The sequence below is a fragment of the Cnephaeus nilssonii genome (assembly GCF_951640355.1).
Source record: "Cnephaeus nilssonii genome assembly, chromosome: 22".
Classification (NCBI taxonomy): domain Eukaryota; kingdom Metazoa; phylum Chordata; class Mammalia; order Chiroptera; family Vespertilionidae; genus Cnephaeus; species Cnephaeus nilssonii.
In genome coordinates this window covers 23,401,634-23,421,823 of record NC_137093.1, presented here as the reverse complement: position 1 = coordinate 23,421,823, position 20,190 = coordinate 23,401,634, and the positions used below count along the sequence as shown (strand labels likewise).

General features: G+C 50.6%; 1 protein-coding gene across 2 annotated transcripts in view; it reads right to left on the bottom strand.

Moving 5' to 3' along the window:
• SEZ6L (seizure related 6 homolog like) overlaps positions 1-20,190 on the bottom strand; it is a gene marked incomplete at both ends in the record, with an annotated part of 130,353 nt that overhangs the window by 70,287 nt on the left and 39,876 nt on the right. The window lies entirely within an intron of this gene.

Below are 20,190 nucleotides of genomic sequence, written 5' to 3'. Positions count from 1 at the left end.
TGAGGAGGCAAAGCGTGTGGATCTAAAATTAGAGGAGGCAGGGATGGGACTGGAATGCAGAGTCGACTCCAAGCCTCTCTACCCCAGCCCCGGACTCCCAGCTCAGGATGCCTGCCTCTTCTCAGTCACCACAGGCCTGGGGGAGCGCTGGGGACGCAGCGCTGAGTAAGGAAGGCGCAGGCTTCACAGGGTTCAGGCCCACCGGCTGGGCAGCCGCACAGCAGCTTCTGCCGCTGGGCTGTGTGTGCCAAGCTTGCAGGAGGGTCTACCCCGTGGGGTTCTTGGCCTCCAAACCAGATTCCCTTTTCACTTGCTCACCAACACCGAGTAAAACGGAGTGGGCGTTTTAGGCACCGTCAACCAAACCTTCAGTTTTCAACCGTGAGAGCCCCACCCAGTGCCAATCATCCCATCTCCTTCTAGAAGCAGGAGGCAAGTTGCTTGCCCAGGGAGGGCCTGAGACACACGAGGTAAGTAAGAGTCAGAATCCTATGTCTGGCACCTGGGTCAAGTGCTCAATGGGCTGTGCAACCTTGGGTGAGTTACTTTACCTCTCTGTGCCTCACCTTCTCAACCGGGAAAAAGAGGTAACTGCAACCATCTAAACACCGACCGTGGCTTCCACTTATTTCTACTTAAGGCTTTGAGGTACGAATGTCACCATTCCCATTTTACGGATGAGGACACTGTGGCTTAGGGAGGTAGTACAGTGATGTTGAGCCCAGGGCCTTCTAAGTATTTGGGTGACAATGTCCCACTGATGCCACCTCTGCCTCCTCTAATCCCATGTGACCACATCTTAACCAGTTCCCAAATAAGGCCACATTGTGGGGTTCTGGGGAGACGTGAACTTTTTTTGGAGAGGGCGGTGGGGACTTACTAACCCAGGAGAGAGGAGTGGCCTGTGCCTGGAAGTGGCAGAGGTCAGAGGTGAACCCCGAGTCTGTGCTCTTAGCTACTCCACTGATCACATAACTGAGACCTCTCAAAACCAACTTCACGAGGTTTGCGTGGTCGATGCCCCCAACTGTCTGATGGAAAAACTGACCCCAAGCGGGTCATGAGGAGCCGCTTTGGAAAATGGGTTGGAAGCTCCCAAGTGCTGCGCTAATGAAGGGGGTTATTAATACCCTAATTGAGAGCAGCAGCCACAACAAACGCTAATCGTCGCTACCCATTACAGATTCAATTCTGTGCAAGAAACATTTCCAGGCAGTGGTGCTAAGTACTCAACAAATATTATCTCATTTAATTCAATTAATGACAACCACCCAGGAGACATCTCGTGGGATTCATCGACTCTGCTGGGAGGAGGAGCGCTAGCAGGTTTGAAACGTGGATGCTCTCGCCTGGTAGAAATCATCTTTTTTTCTTTCTTTGGGTGTTGGTGAGTAAAAAGGAAGACAGAAAAACTGGGGCCAGAGGAAAAGATGAGGCTTTTCCGCTGAGAGAGAGATATGGGAGGGTCTGCCTCTACCTTCTCTGGATGAATGGCTGGAACCCCTCCTCCTCCCTCCCCCCTCCCTTCTCTCCTTTCTTCCTCTCAGCAAAGGTTGAGTGTCCACTCTGTGCCCAAGAGTTGGGTTAGGGGTGGGAATACAGCCCTGAATTAAACTGGTCTACGAGGGCGCTTTTCTACAGGAGCCGGGGTTGCATCTTATAAGGGTATGAGCTCAGGATTCTCAATAATGCAGGGTCATCTAGGGTGGAGATGGCCATGCAGTGCAGACCTGGTGGGAACTCAGGGATCGGAGATCTGGGTCAATGATTAAGATGAAGACAAATGAGTATTTGAGGATTAACTTGCTAAAGCAGCCTCAGCACCCTCGAGCAACCCCGGCTTGATGTATGGATAATACAGAGTTTGATTTGGACTCTATTCATGTAACTCTGTCTAAGGGAAGATAGAAGGGCATTGCACTGTCTGCGTTGGTATGATAATCTCATAGTCTCATATGTACGGGACTCGGCCTTTGTACCAGGGCTTATAATAATGGCACTAATAGTAGCAATAACATGGCAACAGCGGCAACACCAAGAATAACAATAATGGTCATCATCAGGCTCAAGAACCTGCGGTGCCCAGGAAATGGGCCAGCGTCCCCATATGGCGCATGAAGAGAGGGAGAATGAAGAGGAAGTGACTTCCTCAAGGTCACATGCCAGTCAGTGGCCGGCCTGAGAGGAGGCCCTGGAATCCTGGCCCCCAATGCCACAGAGAATAATGACCACTAGCGTTCTGACTCGCCTCCCCTGGAGCAGGTGTCGGATGGGGAGCTTGGCAAACAGAACTGCAGGTCATCACAGGGCCCCGAAGGGAGACCGTGTCAGCCCATTTCCCAGATGCCTCGAGGCCCCGTGGTGTGGAACACAAGCCCAGGGGTAAAGGTGGGCTTGGGAGGGTCCCTGCCCGAAGTAGGAAGGAGGAGCCTGCAGTAGGGGTTCGGGGGCATTTGGAGGGCTGCCAGGGAGCATTTCGAGGGCACCCTGGTTCCAGCAGGACAGCTTTGCCTCGACGCCCTCCTCCTCCCTTCCCAAATGTACCGCGTCCCCGTCTTTCTAAAGCCAGGCTTCAGCTGCCGGGGATGCTGGCTTCAAGGTCCATGGGAATGATGCCTGGGGAATTTGCAGAGCTACCTTGGCGACGGGCAAGCAAAGGTTGCCATGGAAACCCTTCATCCCTTTCCAGACCTGCAGCCCGTTCTCCCTCCCGACGCGCCATCCCCCACCTCGCCCCCACACAGGAGCAGGGTCGACCAGAGAGCCCCAGATAAAGGAAGGTTGCAACTGCCGGCCTTCCTTTCAATGCTCACTGACCTTCTGCCTCTGGCCTCCTTCAAATCCATCCTAGACGTGCTGCCCAAGTGATTATCTCTTGTCCAGTTCAAATCATGTCATTGCCCAGCTTAAAACCTGCCATGGCTCCCAATGCCGGGAGGAGCAGGAACAGACTCTTTGCTGTGGCACGTACACAGCCCCTCCACCAATAGCTGCACGCCAGGACTAGACTCCCACCAGCCCGGAGGGTCCAGGGCTGTCTGTTCATCATCGCTTCCCTGGTGCCCAGCACAATTCCCAGCTTACAGTAGGCACCCAGGCAGGAGAAATAACGGAGAGAGGAATGAAAAGCGGAAAATGTGAACTTCTCTACCCTCAGCAGACCCTGCTTCAGCCCTGTCCATGAGACAAATGGAAACTCACTGTCAGGGGGAACACGTTGTCAAGTATGTGATTGTTTAGCCGTGACGGTGGACACCTAAACTACTACAAAATAATAGTGAATGGAAACTGCAGTTGAAAAACAAAATTTAAAAAAAGTCAACATCTTCCTCAAAGTTCCTCCTCCAAGACAAGGCAGGTCCACACCACAACTCTTTCTGCCCATATCCTACCCATCCTTCGAAGGCTCAGCCCAGCTGCCACCGCCTCCAGGAAGATTTCCCTGATGCCCCATTCAGGATGAATACGTCTCTATTCTAGAGCTCAATGAGGCGAGCTGTGTGCACAGAGCCCCTCCTCCTCTCCTGTCAGTCCTTTGGGGTTAGGGAGCTTGTATTCTTCATCCCTGGGCTTCCCGAGGACTAGAACTTAATACCACAAGGTGCTCAGGAAGCAAATGTGTCCCGGATTTATTTGCCTCGAGGCCATTGTGATTCTCCATCATTCCAGGGCTTCTCAGCCCAGCTCATGCTATGCCAAGGTTCACAGCAGCAACACACGCGCGGTGTGGCCGTGGGCCGCTCTGCTGATCTGTCGTCTCTGGGGGTTTAATGGATTCAACGGAATCACCAGACAAGTCCTTTGATGAACTTCAGGGCTTTCCTCCTCTCCTTTTCGTTTCCCTGTTTCTGTCTTTGCCCCTTTGCAATCTGTTCTCTGAGTCAGCTACAGATCCTTATGAAACCGAATCCACACAAGGTCACTTCATGGCTCAAAACCCCCTGACGCCCCTCCCTGTTATCCTGAGTAACAGACAAAGCCCTGGTCTCTAAAAGGATCAGCTGCCTTATCCTGCCAATCTCATCACCTCTCTCCCCACCTGCAACCCGGGGATACTTGCTGTCCTTTGCACATACTGAGCTCGACCCCCACCTCAGGGCCTTTGCACGCGCTCTTAATCTGAATGCTAATCCCCAAGCTAAGCTCTGAAGTTCTCATCAACCACAGGCTGTGCCCAGCATGACCTGTGAGGTAAACCCCAGAGTCATCATTTTGATTCCTAAAACGCTTTCCAGTTCCGTGGGCACCTTCTGCCCCAGTATTACAGGTGGCCCTTGCCAACCAACCAACCAACCAACCAACCAACCAACCAACAAGCTTGAGAAGTACTTACTCATGATCTCGGTTCTCTAAACAAGAAAGCACACACTCAAAGAGGTGGAGAGGTTTACCCAGCCAGGGAGGGGCTTGACCCCAGAATGAGACAGCCCCCGGGGCCTGGAGGCTATCAGCAAAGGAGAGTGTCAGGAAGCAGCGTAAGGATGTGTTTATGGAGCGCCTACTGTGTGCAGTGAGCCACTGCACTGGGCATGACAGGTGTGGCCAGAGGACTGAGAGGAGTGGGAGAACGAGGCAGCGGGAACCCAACGACCAGTTTGGGCAGCAAGTCTGAACACCAGCTCCAGGGAGAGCCATGTGATTTGTCCAAGTGACTTCCACTCTCTGAGTTCTGTGGGGGGGGGGCCTGGGGGGCAAATGCATCCCTGATAACCCCCAGAGAAGTCAGTTTCCCACACGCCTCTTAGGTATGATGGTGGTCATTAATGGGCACTAGGTCCCTTAACACACGAGTAACCTTGGCATCTTGCTTTCAAGAACTCGAGGGAGCCAGGCTCATGTTCCTTGTGCCCAGGCACGTGTGGCATTGGAGCCTGTGAGGCTGACAGTAAAGCCAGCCTGCAGCACAAGACACGGGGGCTCCTCTTAACATAAGACCGGGGGGCGGGGGGAAGGCCGCAAACCCAAAAAGCTATTTTTAAGGGAAAGTGTTTGTTTTTAAAATATCATGAAATGGTTATTACCAACCTTTATTTATTTTTTTTCTCCTGCCTTTTCCCCAAGCAGGTGCAGTGAGATTAGTGGTAATTTAAAAAAGCAGGATTGCCTCTGTGTCAATTTCTTGCTAATGAGCAAAACACACCATGTAATTGCTATGTATTGGAGGAGACAACAATACGTTTTCGGCGGCTGTTTAATATGCCCGGGCTCGTTCGAGCAGATGTTCTCAGACTCGCTTTCCAAGACGGAGGAGTCAAGCCCGGAACGAGAAGGTGACGGTCCCCCTCTCTCTCTCCTCCATCCAGTGCTGGTTCCCTGGGAGGGCGTATGGCAAAGCCATGTGCATGCAGCACAGTCGGTGCTAGCGTCTGGGAGGTGGAGCACATGGGTCGCCTCAATACCAGGATGGGCAGCAAGGAGAGGGGTGCAAGCATGTCCCCCTATTTATCAGACCAAGCACCAATCTCTGGACCAGAACAAAGCCTTATAGTTCTATTGCTGTTGTTGCCCCAAGGAGTTTATTTGGGCAGACCAGAGCAGAGGGGGGCCCTGCATCTAACAGAGGGTGGTGGGTGCGGTGCCCGGGGCCCCCTCGTCTCTGTGGCACTGGGTGACGGTGCCCGCAGTGATGAGGTCCCCAAACTCCCTGTACATGTTGTGGGGCTTGGGTTCATGTCTGGACCCACTCCCCACTAGCCCCCGTTTCTTCCTCTACAAACTGAGGATTACCAAAGTCCTTCTTCACGGACTTGTGGATAAGATGCTCTGTGAATGCCACTCAAGACACAAGGGGCAGAAGCCTGACAGTGCTCGGGAAGGCTTTGAGTGAACCTGGCCAACCAGCAAGTGCTTACTGACCACCTACTATGTGCAAGACATTAAGGTGCGTGCTGGGGATGAGGGTCCTACTATCACAGCTAGTGGGCACTCCCACCGGACTTTCTGTAGCTCGTACCCAGCTGTTAAAACATCAGGGTCTGGTTCTTTTGAGAGTCAGGGTAGCCTAATGGTTAGCAAAACCGGGGTTTGGGTCGGATGGGACTGGATTGAATCTTGATCCCTTCCTCGCGGCAGGGGCCTCAGACAAGCGACTCACCACTCTCAGAGCTTCTGCCTCACCATCTGCACACCCAGGGTAAAAATAGGACCGATCTCCTTGAGCTATTGTGAGAATTAAACAAAATAACTTATGCGAAGGCTGGCTCACTGTCAGGGCCCGATCAACAGCCGGCACCACAATTTCGCTGTGACTGTAGGGGAGCAGGGCCTCATTTTACGTTCTTGGGCATCTGCAAGTCATCGGGACCTAGCCTGGCTCGTGGCAGGTGCAACTGCACGGTTTCGAAGTAAACGAAGGCGCGATTGAATGAATGCCATCTTGTCACAGGGCCATCTTTATAAATGCGGCTCCCCAACTTTTCGCTTCTCCCAGATGGAACTCCTATTTTTAGCTCTGACGCCCCCTTCTGTGTTTCCCCTCTTGAGAGCTTTGCCTGATGGAAGCTCATAGTAGGTGCTTATGAAATGCCAGCCGACATGCCTGCACGTCACTTGGGTTAAATGCTGTCAAGAATACAGCCTTGACATCCACAGCATGGGGCCCAGAGCCGCTCTTAAGCCACCTTAGCCCTCCTGCCCCTCCGGACTGTGTCCTGCCCCCCGATTGATAACGGGGACCTGGGCTGCTTAAGCTCCTGTCTGTCCGTCAGGAACCCACCTCTTCTGCTTCCTCCCAGGCCCTGGGGCCCATCACGAATTATCCCAGGCTGCAGGCTGGGTGTTGGAAAATGAATATTCTGGCTGCTTCTCCGTTTCCAGATTGATTGGGGACAAATGGGAACTCGGCCCCCTCAACCAATCACCCAAGGCAGTCAGCTGTAACTAGGTGTACAGTTAAACAGCCGGCGTGTGAAATTGCACGCCTGCACTCTGCTGATTAAAACAAATTCCAAATTGCTGGTCCCCGCCGCCACCGGCTCGGAGGCTTGGGAGCAGATGGGGCGGGGTGGGGGGCACCTGGGGCTGCCTCAGCAGCCACAATCGTTCATCATGGCAAAGTGATAAGTCATCTAGTTGCCCGGTTTTATTACTCAAACAATAAGAATAATACTTAAGCAGTATTTATGCTGTGCTAAATGCTTTACATGTATTAGCTCATTGTATCCTCCCTGCAAGGCAGGTCCTATCATGATAGCCATTTCACAGACGAGGAAACTGAGGCACAGAGAAGGGCAATAACCTGCCGGGGTTCACCCAGCTGGTAAGTGGCTCCGGCGCCCATTGGGACATCTTTACAAGGATAATTCCATCTGATCCTCATGGTAATCCTATGAGGTAGGAACTTGGTTATTCTCGTTTGACACGTGGGGAAACTAAGGCTCAGGGAGGTGAAGTCATGCCTTAAGTAAGTGGCCAAGTCGGGGTTTGAACCCAGGTCTGTCTAACTCAAGATCACCCCATCTAGAGGGCTTGTAGAGCGCCCCTGGGAGCAATCAGAGAGCCTGGGTGGTCGGTGGCAGTCTCCGTGCTGAGTCCCGGTGAGGCGGGAGATGAAGGGGAGGGGCCGGGGGAACCGCTGGAAATGCCCGAGCCACCACGGAAGATCATACGTCATTCAGGCATGAGGAAGTTTCAGTAACGTCAACGTTCTCAAGCAATTAAGACGGTTGGTCCCTCTCGGTTCAGCCCGAGACCTAATGGGTTGGCAGTTGCGACTCTCCGGCTCTCCAGAGATGAGCCGTGTGCCGTGCCGCAGTCTGTCTTCAAGCTCCAAGTGTAATCAGGGCTCGGTGACAAGCTTAACGGCTGGGGTAGATAAAGCACTTTCCCCACGTCAACTTGAAGGGATTGTCATCGCTGAGGAGCTGCTGGGACGGTGAAGGCCTCCGCCAGGGTGAGAGAGAGACTGAGCCATCGATGGGCAGGAGGTGCGACTCAAATGTTTCTCCTGAAGAGGGGACCCAGAGGGCAGGATGGAGGGTCAGGGCCGGGAGGCACCTCTGGAGTGAGGAGAGTCTGGCCCACGCCACCCACCCAACTGCTCAGGCTTCCTTACGGGGTTCCTCTGCTTCCTGGCTGCCACACAGCCTTCCTCTCACTCAGCTTCTCTTCTTTCTCCGCTTTGCATCCTCCCATGGCTCCCGCATGGCCCCAGAATAAACACAGATGCTTCTCAATGACGTGGGTGGCCCCCTACCCTACAGCCCTGGAGCTCTGTGCTCCAGGGACACAGAACTGCTGTAACCCACTTGGCTTACCCGTCAGGCCTTTGCCGAACCCATTTTCTTGGTTAAGAAGGTCTCCTCTCTCTTCCTTGATTTGGAATGCCTTCTTCCTTCCTTTTCACCTGGCTAATGTCTATTTAGCTTTGATATTCAGTAGAGGTGTTACCTCTTCCAGGGAGCCTATCCAGAATACATCCAGCTGTTTGCTGTCCCCGCCCCACCACCCTGCTCCCATCACATCTCATTGGCTTGTCGCTTTTCCTCTCTGGCCTGGCAACTCCCAGAGGGCAGTGGCCCTGGATGTACCTTGTGTATCTTTGTGTTCCTAATGCCTACCAAAGTGCCCGGCTTATGGTAAGTATTCAGTAAAAGTCTATTGAAGACATAAATGAAAAATTACATGAATAAATGAATGCCTGCATGGATATGCTGTGACAGTGGTTCTCAATCAAGTTTGATTTTGCCCCCAGGGGACAAGTGGCAATGTCTGGAGACCTTTTTTGTTTGTTTGTCATGACTTTTGGGGAGGAGGGGGAGAGCGCTATTGGCATCCAGTCCGTACTGGGGCCAGGGATGCTATCAAATAGCCTATAATGCACAGACATAATTTCCCCAGTAAGTTTATAATCCGGCAAGCATACAAGAGCAACAGCTGAGAAACTGCTGGAGAACAGAACAGAACAGGAACATTTATTAACGCCCCCCCCCCATCTCTACCCTGTTGAACTCCTACTCATCCTTCAAGACCCAGCCTAGACACTGCCTCCTCCATGTAGTCTTCTCTGATGCCACAATCCAGGCACACTCTGCTGCTGCAATTTCCATCAGCCTGTCCTAACATTATTTGTACACTAGAGGCCCAGTGCACAAATTCGTGCACAGGTGGGGTCTGGCCAGCCTGCCCTGGTTGGGGCTGATTGGGGCCGGTCAGCTGGGGGGAGGGGGGCCAATCAGGGCCATAGTGCATGTCAAATCAAGCGGTTGTTCTGATTGTTCTGATCTCTTGGCTTTTATATATATAGATGTGGCTGTCTCTTCTTCAGTCTGAGGACAGGCGCAGAGTCCTAACTGCCTTTGTTTCTCTAGTGCTTGGAGAATCATGAGTGGTTTATGAAATGTTTGGGGAAATAAAAATTCAGAAACGGGACTGCTGCAGCCACCAAGTCCACAGTGGGGTTTTCGCACCTTCCCACTATTGCTGAGACACCCAAGGGTGCACACAGCTCCCAGCCCAGCCATGACCTGACATGGAGGAGCAAGGCTGTTCTAGGCTGTCAGTCCTTTGTCATTGACTTTGCTGCCAAGCCAGAGAGCAAGAAGTTCTCCCAATGAGCACATCAACTAACAAGCTATAAATTAAAAAGGAGACAAAAAAAATCTGCTAATTCTGACCCACTCTATTTTTCTCTCACAGCTGCTGGGGAGAGAATGCACTGTGACTTTCAGAGGGAACATTTCTTTGGCTGAAGTTCCCCTCTCTCTGCCTGCCTGGTCATTTCTCTCCTCCAGGGTCCAGCCTGGATGGAGCCACGGGACAGTGGGCTTCAGGGTTATGCAGACCTGGGTTCAAATTCTGGCTCTGGCCTGCCACATTGTAACCTTGCCTCCTGGAGCCTCAGTTTCCCCACCTGCAGAATCCTAACTTCTGAGTTCAGGAAAGCACATAGCCTTCGGGGCTTCTACTCCAGCATCACCCAGGTGCCCACAGGGATCTGAAACCAACTGCAGGATGTTGGTTCTTAGCTCCAAAGGGAGGCAGAGCTTCTGCTCCTGGTAAAGGCTTCCCTGTTCCTGGTTCCCGGTCCACAACCCCTTCCCTCAATGTTCCTTTTCAACTCTTAGAGAATATTAACACTCGGACTTGTCCAGGATAAAGGGCCTCGAACACCACTTAGCGATGCAACTAACTTCCTCACTGCACACACAAGGAAACTGAGGCCCGGGGAGGGGAGGGGAGCTTAATGAGGCTGCACAGAGAGGGCGGCACGTTCTCCTGTGTAGTAATAACGATGACATCTGCCACGTATGAGGTGCTTACTCATGTGCCAGGCACTGAATTATCTTAACACCCTGGGAGGAAAAAAAATACCCATAAAAGGAAAAAACTAATAAGCTGCACCTCATTAAAATGAAGAGCTTCTGCTCTTTGAAAGGCACTGCTAAGAAAATAAAGACAAGCCAAGATGGGGAGGAACTATTTGAAAATCTCATAGCTGATAAGGAATCATATCCAAAATATATAAATAATCCTCAAAATCAATAGAATCAAAATAAGCAACCTCCCAAAGTGGGCGACATATTGGAACAGGCAGTGCCCCCCACCAGCTATATGGATGGCAAAGCAGCCTATGAAAGGATGCTCCATGTCATTAGTCACAAAGGAAATGCAAATTAAAACCTTAATGAGACGCCCTTCTTCTTCTTCCCTCTGAAGTATGTTCTTCAAAGTCCCAGCTACATCTTCTATTCCTATCGCTGCATGTTACATATGTATTACCTGATTTATCCCATTGGAATATAAGGGCCACAAAGACAGCCTGCCTGTCTTGTACAACACGTAATCCCAGCACTCAACCCCTGTGCCTGGCACAGAGCTGGTGCTCAATAAATATTTGTTGAATGAATGAACAACCTGCCCGAGGTCTCATAGCACATGAGAGTTGGGTAATCAGGGAAGGCTGCATGGAGGAAAATCCCTTTCCTTTCTCTTCTACCTTTATGATCAAGGAATAACCCTCTGTGGTTACCTTTCCCCAATTGTAAGCGGGGGGCAGCGGGCGGGGTGGTGGTGGTTGATGAGACTATTCTCATGGCCCCACCAGCCTTATCTTCCTAGTCTGGCTCCATGCTCACCTTCACCCGCCTTCTCTCCCACCCACATTCCCCCCTCTGATTAGGGTCAGGAGCCTACAGTCCGGCCCTCCATCTTCCCAGACGCTGTAATTTTCCAGAGCAGTTATTCCCTGGGGAACACCGACATTTATTTTCTAGCTCATTCGTTTCTCTTCAGAAGTTCATTTGTTCGCACATTTGCTCGTTTAGCCCATTGTTCCGGCAGGCAAGGATCTCCGCGTAGTCATTTCTGCACGTCTGGGGGAGGGTGCCTGCGTTATGCTAGCACTTAGCCCTGTGGTAGGAGCACCAGTACGTGCTTGTTAGCTAAGTGAGTGGAGGGGAAGCAGGCTTCCTGTCCCTGTGCTGTTCCCATGGACGACTGGATCAGGGTGACTGATTTTTTCCTGTTCTCCACTCCCATGGAGGGCCTGGGCCACCCCCTCCCCCGGCCCCGATGGCCATGAGCACATTTTCATTGAGAGGCACTGAGTTCTCCATGCGTTTATGCAAATCCTTTCTCACCAACTGAGCTGCCACGTCCTGGAGGGCAGAGTCCACTCTGTAGACCATCATCCCCAAATGCCTACCACAGAGCCTCGTACATCACAGTCAGTGCTCAGAGTGGCAGTTGGAGGTGACAGAGCCAATCACTTAGCATCATATCAACAGTTACTGTTTATTGAGTCAGGGTCTGGCACGGTCTACCCATCACTTCCTAGACCCCCGGAATAACCCCCTGAAAATCATGTAAGTATCCTGGTTTTACACTTGAGGAAACTGAGGCTCAGAGAGGTTAAGTGGGCACACAGCCATTAGCAACAGAACGGGAAGTGGAGCCCAGATCCATTGGACTCCAAAGATGGAGCTTTCTCCATCCATTTGTTCAATAGATGTTGGTTGAGCATATACTAGATGCCAGGACCCATGCTAGGGATGCGTGCAGAGCAAAAATATACACAGGCACATCTTATGACGCTTGTATCAGTTAGAATCTTATGGGATAAGCTATAAGGCCCATGGAAGTGTATTGGTTAATTCAGCTGCCGTGAGTCACATGAAACCCTAACCCAGCGGCGGTAAGAGGCTGGAGGCTGACCCAGCCACTCAATAGAGGCAGCAAGGCCCTCAGCTCCTTCTTTTTCTGCTCTGCCATCCTTGTGTGGCTTTGACTTCATGGCTGAAACATGTCCACTGCACTAATCTCATTGGCTTTGTATTCCACAGAGGAATCAAGGGAAGAGGCACAAAGACCAAGGGCATCCAAGTCAAATCTGTCCTCTTTTGAGAATCTTTCCCAGAGTTCCAATCAGCATCTTCTGCTTACATCTCACTGGCCAGACAGTGACATGTGGCCCTTCCTAGCTGCAAGGGAGGCTGGAAACTCAACCATTGTAGAGAAAGGCTAGAGAGGACAGGAGCGGGCTAGGTGATCAGTAAAGGCATCCACAGGGAGATAGATTTTATAAATTGATAATCACAGAAAAATGAAGACATAATTACTAGCTGAGATAAGGGCTCTGAAGGACTATGATTCTCTGAGTATATGTTTAAGTTTCTGATCTCAAGGGTAATAGAGGCAGTGGGCAAAGGACAACCAGTATGTGCAATGGATGCTTGAGCTGGAATCTGAGGAACAACTGGGTAAACTTGGTGAAAGTTGGAGGGAAGTATGTTCCAGGCTGATGGAACAGCTTGCGCAGAGGTGAGAGGTGGGCAGGGACCCAGACCATGCTGGGAACAGTGGATCAGATTCATAATTTTGGTCTTTATTCTGAAAGCAATGGGGAGCCACAGAGGGTTTTAAAACGGGGGGGGGGAGGTGGAGTGGGGAGAGATGACTTGGCAAATCTCTGTGTTGAAAAGATGTCGATGGTAACAGGGTGAAGAAGCTGGAAGCCAGACCACTGAGGAGACTATTGCTGTTGGCCAGGTGATAACCGATGGTGGCTAATAAATAGGCGGTTGGTGGAAAAGTGAGCTGCTTTGAAAAATATTTAGGAGGCACAATTAGCAGGACTTGGAGATGGATAGGGTAAGAGGAGTGGGGGAGAGTAAGGAGTGATGGATGACTTCCAAGGTTTTGTCTTGCTCAAGCATGCATATGGTGGCACTGTTCACCAAGCCAGCAGACACCACAGAGGGAGGACCAGGCATGGGGAAAATCGAGGCTTGAGGAGTGCGAGCCAAGTGCAAGTGTGCTCTTGTGTGGAGTTAGAAGCCATCCTTCCTTGCACAGTCCTTCATCTTCTAGACAGCCACCATCAGCCCTGTCTGCTTCTAAATGCAGTTGCTTCACGTCTCTTGTTGAGTCCCATTTACTTCCTTCCTGGCCAGACTGCAAATCACCATTTGGGATGGCCACAGTTTTCTTCAAGCGCATCCCTCGTCATTCTTTCTCCACAGGGGTCGGGATGCACTAGCCCAACACAGCTCACAGCATCGTCCTGTTGGCTTGCTTCCCTCTTGGCGTCATCCCTCAGCCATGGATGCTGGGTCGAGGCCACTGTCTGTTTTCCCTTCTATGTGTTCAGCTTGTCCTTGAAGAGACCCCAGTCCTCCTGCTCAGAATCAGCCAGCCCTGGAGTCTATTAGCTTCTTGGCAAGCTGAGTGAGCCTGCTACTTGAAACCGGTAATGGCGGAGCAGGAGCAGGCACGGGCTTGGCGGTGGTTGTGATTCTTAGAGCTGCATAGATGGTATCGATTAGGGGGAGGCGAGCCACTTTCTCTGACTGAGTGGCTTCTTGACCAGTGACAGGCTTGTCCTGTGTTTGGCATGACAAGTTATCTGCCTGACAGAGTCTCTGCTAGCTGCACAAAGCTAATCAGAAAACTGAAATTGCTAAAGCCTGGGATACATTGGAGTGCACTCCCCTCTCTCAATGCCCTGAGTGGTAGGGTCGCTGGGACAAATCTCTTCAAGTGGTTTTAGAATCACTCCGCCACAAATTCTTCAAGCCATGGAGGCGTCCATTTATTCAGAACAGCTTAATTATTTTAGCAACTTTTCCCCCCAGATTCCACAGTAAACCATGTGGACTGTAGAACTTTTGTAATAATATTCCTGACATGTCGACATGATATGGTTATGCAATAAAAATATATTAAAAATAAAATAACAATATGCCATGTAATAAAATCCCTGATGGTATGTCTAAAACAGATTTCTAATTGGAGCCCATGACTGTAACTAACCACAGACTCATGCCACTGTAGTTCTAAGTCCCTGAATGGGGGCAACCTGTTATCCAGCATTACCACAGCAATAGCTGACTGATACAGGTACTGACATCCATTTAGCTATTTAAGCTCTAATCCAGGCGAGGCATCTTTGGGTGCCTCCTTTGTCTCTTATTCTCCACATCCAAATCCATCAGCATCTCTTGCCAACTTGACCTTCAAAACACAGCCCTGCACAAGTATCTAGGTGCTCTCTCCATCACTGCTGCCGCTACCCCAGTCCTGTGTCGAGCCTCTGAAAACTTCTATCCAGATGACTGCAAGTTTCTTACTAGTCTCCCACTTCATCCTTCTTCACTCTATTTTCCAACCAGTGGCTGGAGTGAGTTTTAAAACAATCCTATGAATCACAGCTCTGCTCTATACCCTTACATTTAGAAAAAACCCAAACTCTTTGCCATGGCTTCAAAGGCACTAGATGACCCGTCCCTGCCTCTCTCTCTGATAACTCCTATTTCTCTCCCTCTCTGCCACCACACCTGGGCCATCCTGACTCCCAGTGCAGTTCTTCTGCTCCAAAGAGTGATTGCATTGGGGCATTAACCGTATCAAATCTCCCTAACTCCTTGGTTACAGAACCACCCATTTAGCAATGTCCAAGGCACTCAGAATAAGTTGCATTCTTCCTCATTTTCCCTCCCATCTTCATTTCTGCCTCCAAAGCTCTCTCACAATGTACAGCCTCCTTAGATCGACAACAGCAGCCAGTGTTACAGGGATTTTCCATTTGGTGAATCCAATTGGAAAATCAGAAGCAGGATGGTGCTTTCATTCTGGCCCCCCCCCCCCCCCCCCCCGAATTGAGATATTTCACTCCATGATGATAATCCACTGTGTGCCATTGATCCCTCGATGCTTAATGACAAGGCCACTTAAATAGTAATTAATTCCAATATTGAGCATATTTTCATTAAGGGCAGAAATGACAGGTCAGACTTAGTGAGTTGTGAATTCTCAGGCCCGGATTAAATCAGCTTTGCCTTACAGATGCCGAGTATTTCCCAGACTTTCCAACTTCCCACCTTCTCCCGATCCTGAGGCTGTAATTGCAATGACAATGATAATGATAATAAGTACTATTGTCAACGCGGATTGAGTGTTTTCCATGTACCAGATGTGATACAAGCACTTTCCATGCATTAACTGAGTTAAAATCCTCACTATTCCTTCCAGATGGTTCTATTATTACCCCATGGTACAGGTGAGAAAATAGTCCCAGAGAAATGAAGGGATTTCCCCAAGGTCACATAGGAGTCATGGGTTCAATCCTGGCTCTGCCCACATAGCCCTCCGGGCAGGCAGGAGAGCCCAGTGGTCAAGAGCTCTGGCTTTTACCCCACATACCTGAGGTGCAAGCCAAACCCTACCACTTACCTACCACACTTAGCTGTGTGGCCTTGAGCAGTGACTTCTCCTCACTATGCCTCAGTTTTCCCACATGCAAACTGGGGCAATAATGGGAATTACCTCATGGTTGAGGAGGGGGTTTGTATGAATTTAATAAAAATTAATAGCATAGCATCTGATATGAAGTTATAGCTATTATTATTATTGCCAAATTGGTTTTATTCCCATCTCTCTATATATAAAAGCCAAGCGATCGGAATGACCAGAACAACCGGAATGACAGTTGCACTGTGGCCAGCCAACCGGCCCGATGGGGGCAGGGCTGACCAGCCAACCTCCCACAGCTCCTCCCCGCCCCCCCTCTCCCCCCCCCCCCCCCGCCAGCCAGCCCTGATCGGCGCCAATCTGGGTGGGCTGGCCATATCCCACCCATGCACGAATTCGTGCACCAGGCCTCTAGTTAAAGATAATGCCTCTACCTGCCAGATCATTTTTTAGGGCAATAAACTAAATATCCACCGCCTTGGGTCCCTAGGTACAGAGTGATTGCTTGGAAAAAATTCTAGGGCAACTCAATGGAAAGACTGAGGCAGCCTAAAGAACTGGATCCCATTTCCAGCCACTCCCCTAAGGGACACAGTGGCCTTGACTAGGCCCCAGGTCTGCCTGGTTCTGTCTCCTGATCTCTGGGCATGGCTTGGACAGGAGCTGTCCCTTTAACTCGCTGGGTGATCAGAATGCTCTGGGTTGGGGGGCGGGGAGAGAGAGGAGGATGGAAATCACTCAAATCCAATTTCCGTGGCTTCACCAAGTGTTCCTGTCACTTGATAAGGAGCGGCCGGGACCTCAGCTCTGCTTCTGTCAGCGAGAAGCTGGGACGGTTCAGTGCTTCGCCAGCCCGCTCCTCGCATTAGGCCGTCCACTGGGCTCTGCAGATAAGGCCCAGCTAATCAGACAAGACGCCTCCTCCTTCCTCAAATCCCTGCTCGCCACCGGGAAGGGCCCTTCTTGCCCGGGGTGAGCGCATTTGAAATGATCTCCGACAAGGCACTGGAATTGGAAACTTGATCCAAAGCCCAATCCTGGCTGCTGGGGCATAACCTTCAGGCTAAGAAAGGAAGGCCTGAGGAATTCTTCTTATTCATTCATTTCCTTCTTTACGGGGTTTCTTTTTTGTTCCCTTTCCCTCCCTACCTCTCACAGCTCTGCTCTCCAATCTCCTTATGGATCACGTCTCTTCTCCTCTTCCTTTCTTTCATCTCTTCCGTGGTCTCCATCAGGGGCCAGTTTCCTTCTGGGAACAGAGGAATCACCTCTGCCCTTGTGGTTGGCCATCCCAAGATGGTGGGAGGGGTCATTCGAGAACGTTCTCCAAGCAGGGAAAGGAAAACCAGGGCCTCACCAAGAGCGCCCATCTGTCTCTTAGGCCAAATAGGAATTAATTGCACAACCATCTCATTTAACGCCATCATTAAAAAAAAAAATCACAGAATTGCAAAGGTTATTTACATGTAGGTAGTTCAGTTCTCCCTTCTAAACAAAGGCCGCTCGTGTCAAAACTGATGGAAAGTAGGTTCTGGGAAACACTTCTCTTGGGCCATTTTGCTCTTTTCCTTTAAAAAGCATGTAGCACCTCCCATTTCTTTAGTTCAATAAGCACTTATTTAGTGCCTGTGTAATTAATACCTAATAACTCACACTGAGCACCTGCTCTATGCCAGGCATTCTACATGCATCATCTCACCTCCGAGGCATCCCTAGGATGTGGGCGTTACCATATCTCACTGATTCTCAGATGCACATAGATTTACATTTTAACGTCTCTGAATTTGGAATGCATCTTATAACCAACAGCGTGTCCCAGTCTCATTGGCAGCGCTTTTTCCTCCTTAGTGGCCCATAAAATATTACATATCTGATCGTCAATGCCATCTTAGAGTTGATGAACTATTTCACAGTTTGGGGAAACTGAGGTTCAGAGAGTGTGACAGAATAGGATTCGAACCCAAGTCCTCTAACTGTATAGCCCCAGACCCTCGGCCCTTCTCACTGTTATAGCCCAACTCTGTGTCCACCCCTAGGACACAGAGGTCGACAGATCCTGTCTAGATTACTGGAAACTAGTCCTGTCTAGATGGCTAGATTCATGACAATCTAGCAAAATAACATTGTAGGTGACCTAGTTTAAACCCTCCCTCTTCCACTGAGGCCGGAAAGGGACATAACTGGCCGAAGGGCCCACAGCAAAGGACCGAGAGAGAAATGGGACCAGGAGCCAGCCTCACGACCCCCAGGAGCATGAGTCTGTTCGTCAATGTTAAAAGTTCATTTCCAACCCACCCCTCCCCGCCAAACCCTGTCTATGCCCCAAATCCTGATTCTTGTTCTACTTTTCTCTCTCCTTTCAATCTCTTCCGAACTGCAGGCTGCCCGCTTTCTCCCTCCCCTCCAAATCTGGGCCAGCTGGTTCCGGGTGTCTTTTGTTGAGGCTTGTTAAAAACCAAGGTGCTGTGGTCTGTCTATTCACACCTTTCCTCTGGGCAAGCTCCTTCCTTCCTGAAATTTTGTCTCAGCCCCAGCCAGGAAATTCTCATATAAGAATCCTCCACATGATCTTCCTGCTTTGTCTACTTCTGGACTTTCAAGTTCTTAACTTGGGATGCAGGGGTAGGCATTGGGACGTGTGGTCTGTGACTTAACTAAATATGTGACCAATGGTGTGGGGTGAATTCATTATGGGGTGCCAGTGTCTACAGCTGTTAGTTGGTTACAGTCCTTTAAACAGATAAAGATCCCGTGTGTTACGGCAGCTCCCGTGAGGTTCAAGATAAAGTGGGAAGTATCATCGTTTTCACGCTGCAGCCTGGAAAGCTGATGCCCAGCGTGGTAAGGGGACACATCGGGGGCCATCCCAGCCGGCACCTGCAGCCAGGACCTGAACTCACTTCCTAGTTTCCTTGTATTAGGTGTCTGGTGTTCGCATCTAGAATCACAATCATCCAGTGATGAGCAAAGACAATCTCTCCCGGATGAAACAGCTACTTTGCTTTAAAAAACAAACTAGGGGTCAGGGAGAGGGTTACGTGGATAAACTGAGCCTGGTCTCAGCCAGCCACACAACCCCTGGTGGGAGGGATTGACGGTCTCAGCCTGCTCTGGGATATAGAACCCGCCCCCTCCCCCCACCCCTCCACGTTCAAATGACTGACACCCTAGCTTTGGTTCTGATAACAGGGTTTCTGCCTCCGTCCCAGCCTCAGCCTATCGATGCCTTGTCAATTCTGCTTTCCTCTTGCCAATCCCTATCCCAAGGACCAGAGTGCTGACCCGAAGGCTGGGGTCCAGCTTCTGGCTCTATTCCCACCCTGATGCGTGACGGCCCTTTGCAACCTCACTCTCCAGGCGCTGTATTCTGCCTGTCTTCTCATCCTTAGCGCTGGTTCCGTGCTGTGCCTGCCACCTCTCTCTCTCTCTCTCTCTCTCTCTCTCTCTCTCTCTCTCTCTCTCTCTGCGCCTGGTCTGCTTTAAGGCTCCTTATTTCCTTGGGCTGTGCCTGGTTGTGTCCCATTCTGAGCCTCAGATTCCTCATCGATAGACACTGCGCAGTGGGCTTGGAGCAATGGTCTTTCCAACTGTGTTTAACTAGAGGATCCTTTAGGTTAATGAGAACATACAAATCCCACACAGAAAGAAGATAAAGACGGGGTTTTCTGGTTGACTCCACGGGGGCAATAAAACCCTGAAAGGCTATGCATGGCCCGAAACCTCGTTCCCCATTTTATCTCAGCCCACTGATCTGCTTCTAATTCCTTATGTCACTCATGTTCCCTCCCATCCCGGGGCTCTTCAACCTGCTCCCCTTCACCCCGCCGGTTTCCAATTGTCCCTTAGATTTGATCACTTCCCAGTCACCACGCCCGGCTGGAATCCCTGTGGTACAGATGCGTGGCCCCGGCCCTTCGCTCATTTCCACCCGACTTCCTCTGTGAGGACATGGATTCTGTCTACCTTTGTTCACCACTGTCTGCCCGTCACAAAGGAGCTTTGGGTAAATATCCGATGACTGCCTGAACACAATGGGGAAGTGTGCTGACCAGCCACTTCCCTGGTTCCCGTCGGATCCTGACGGGAAAACCACTGGACTGCATCACTTGCAAGGCATTTTTTTGCGCCCACACTTTTTTAAAACTCCGGTTGCAGCTCCTGTGTATATAACACTAAGTAGCAGAATGGACAGGCAGGCAGAGCTGCGTCCTTCTTCCTTAGACTTTATCTTCTGGCCCAGGATCTAGGGCAGGAGGGGCGGGTTGGGGTTACATTCTTGCCCAGAGACCTGTTTCCCCGATGGCATTGCTCTTCTTTGAAATGCAGAGTGAGTTTGGCACATGCCACTCACGGCCCAATCTCATCCCAATACATTCCGTCAACTAAATGCCTCCACAGGGCTGAAAGATGACTGCAGCAAAACCTCTTGAATTAAAAAAATATATATCTTGAACTAGTTCTTCCTTTCACGGTGTGGAAATTTCCATTCCAACAGTCCAGATC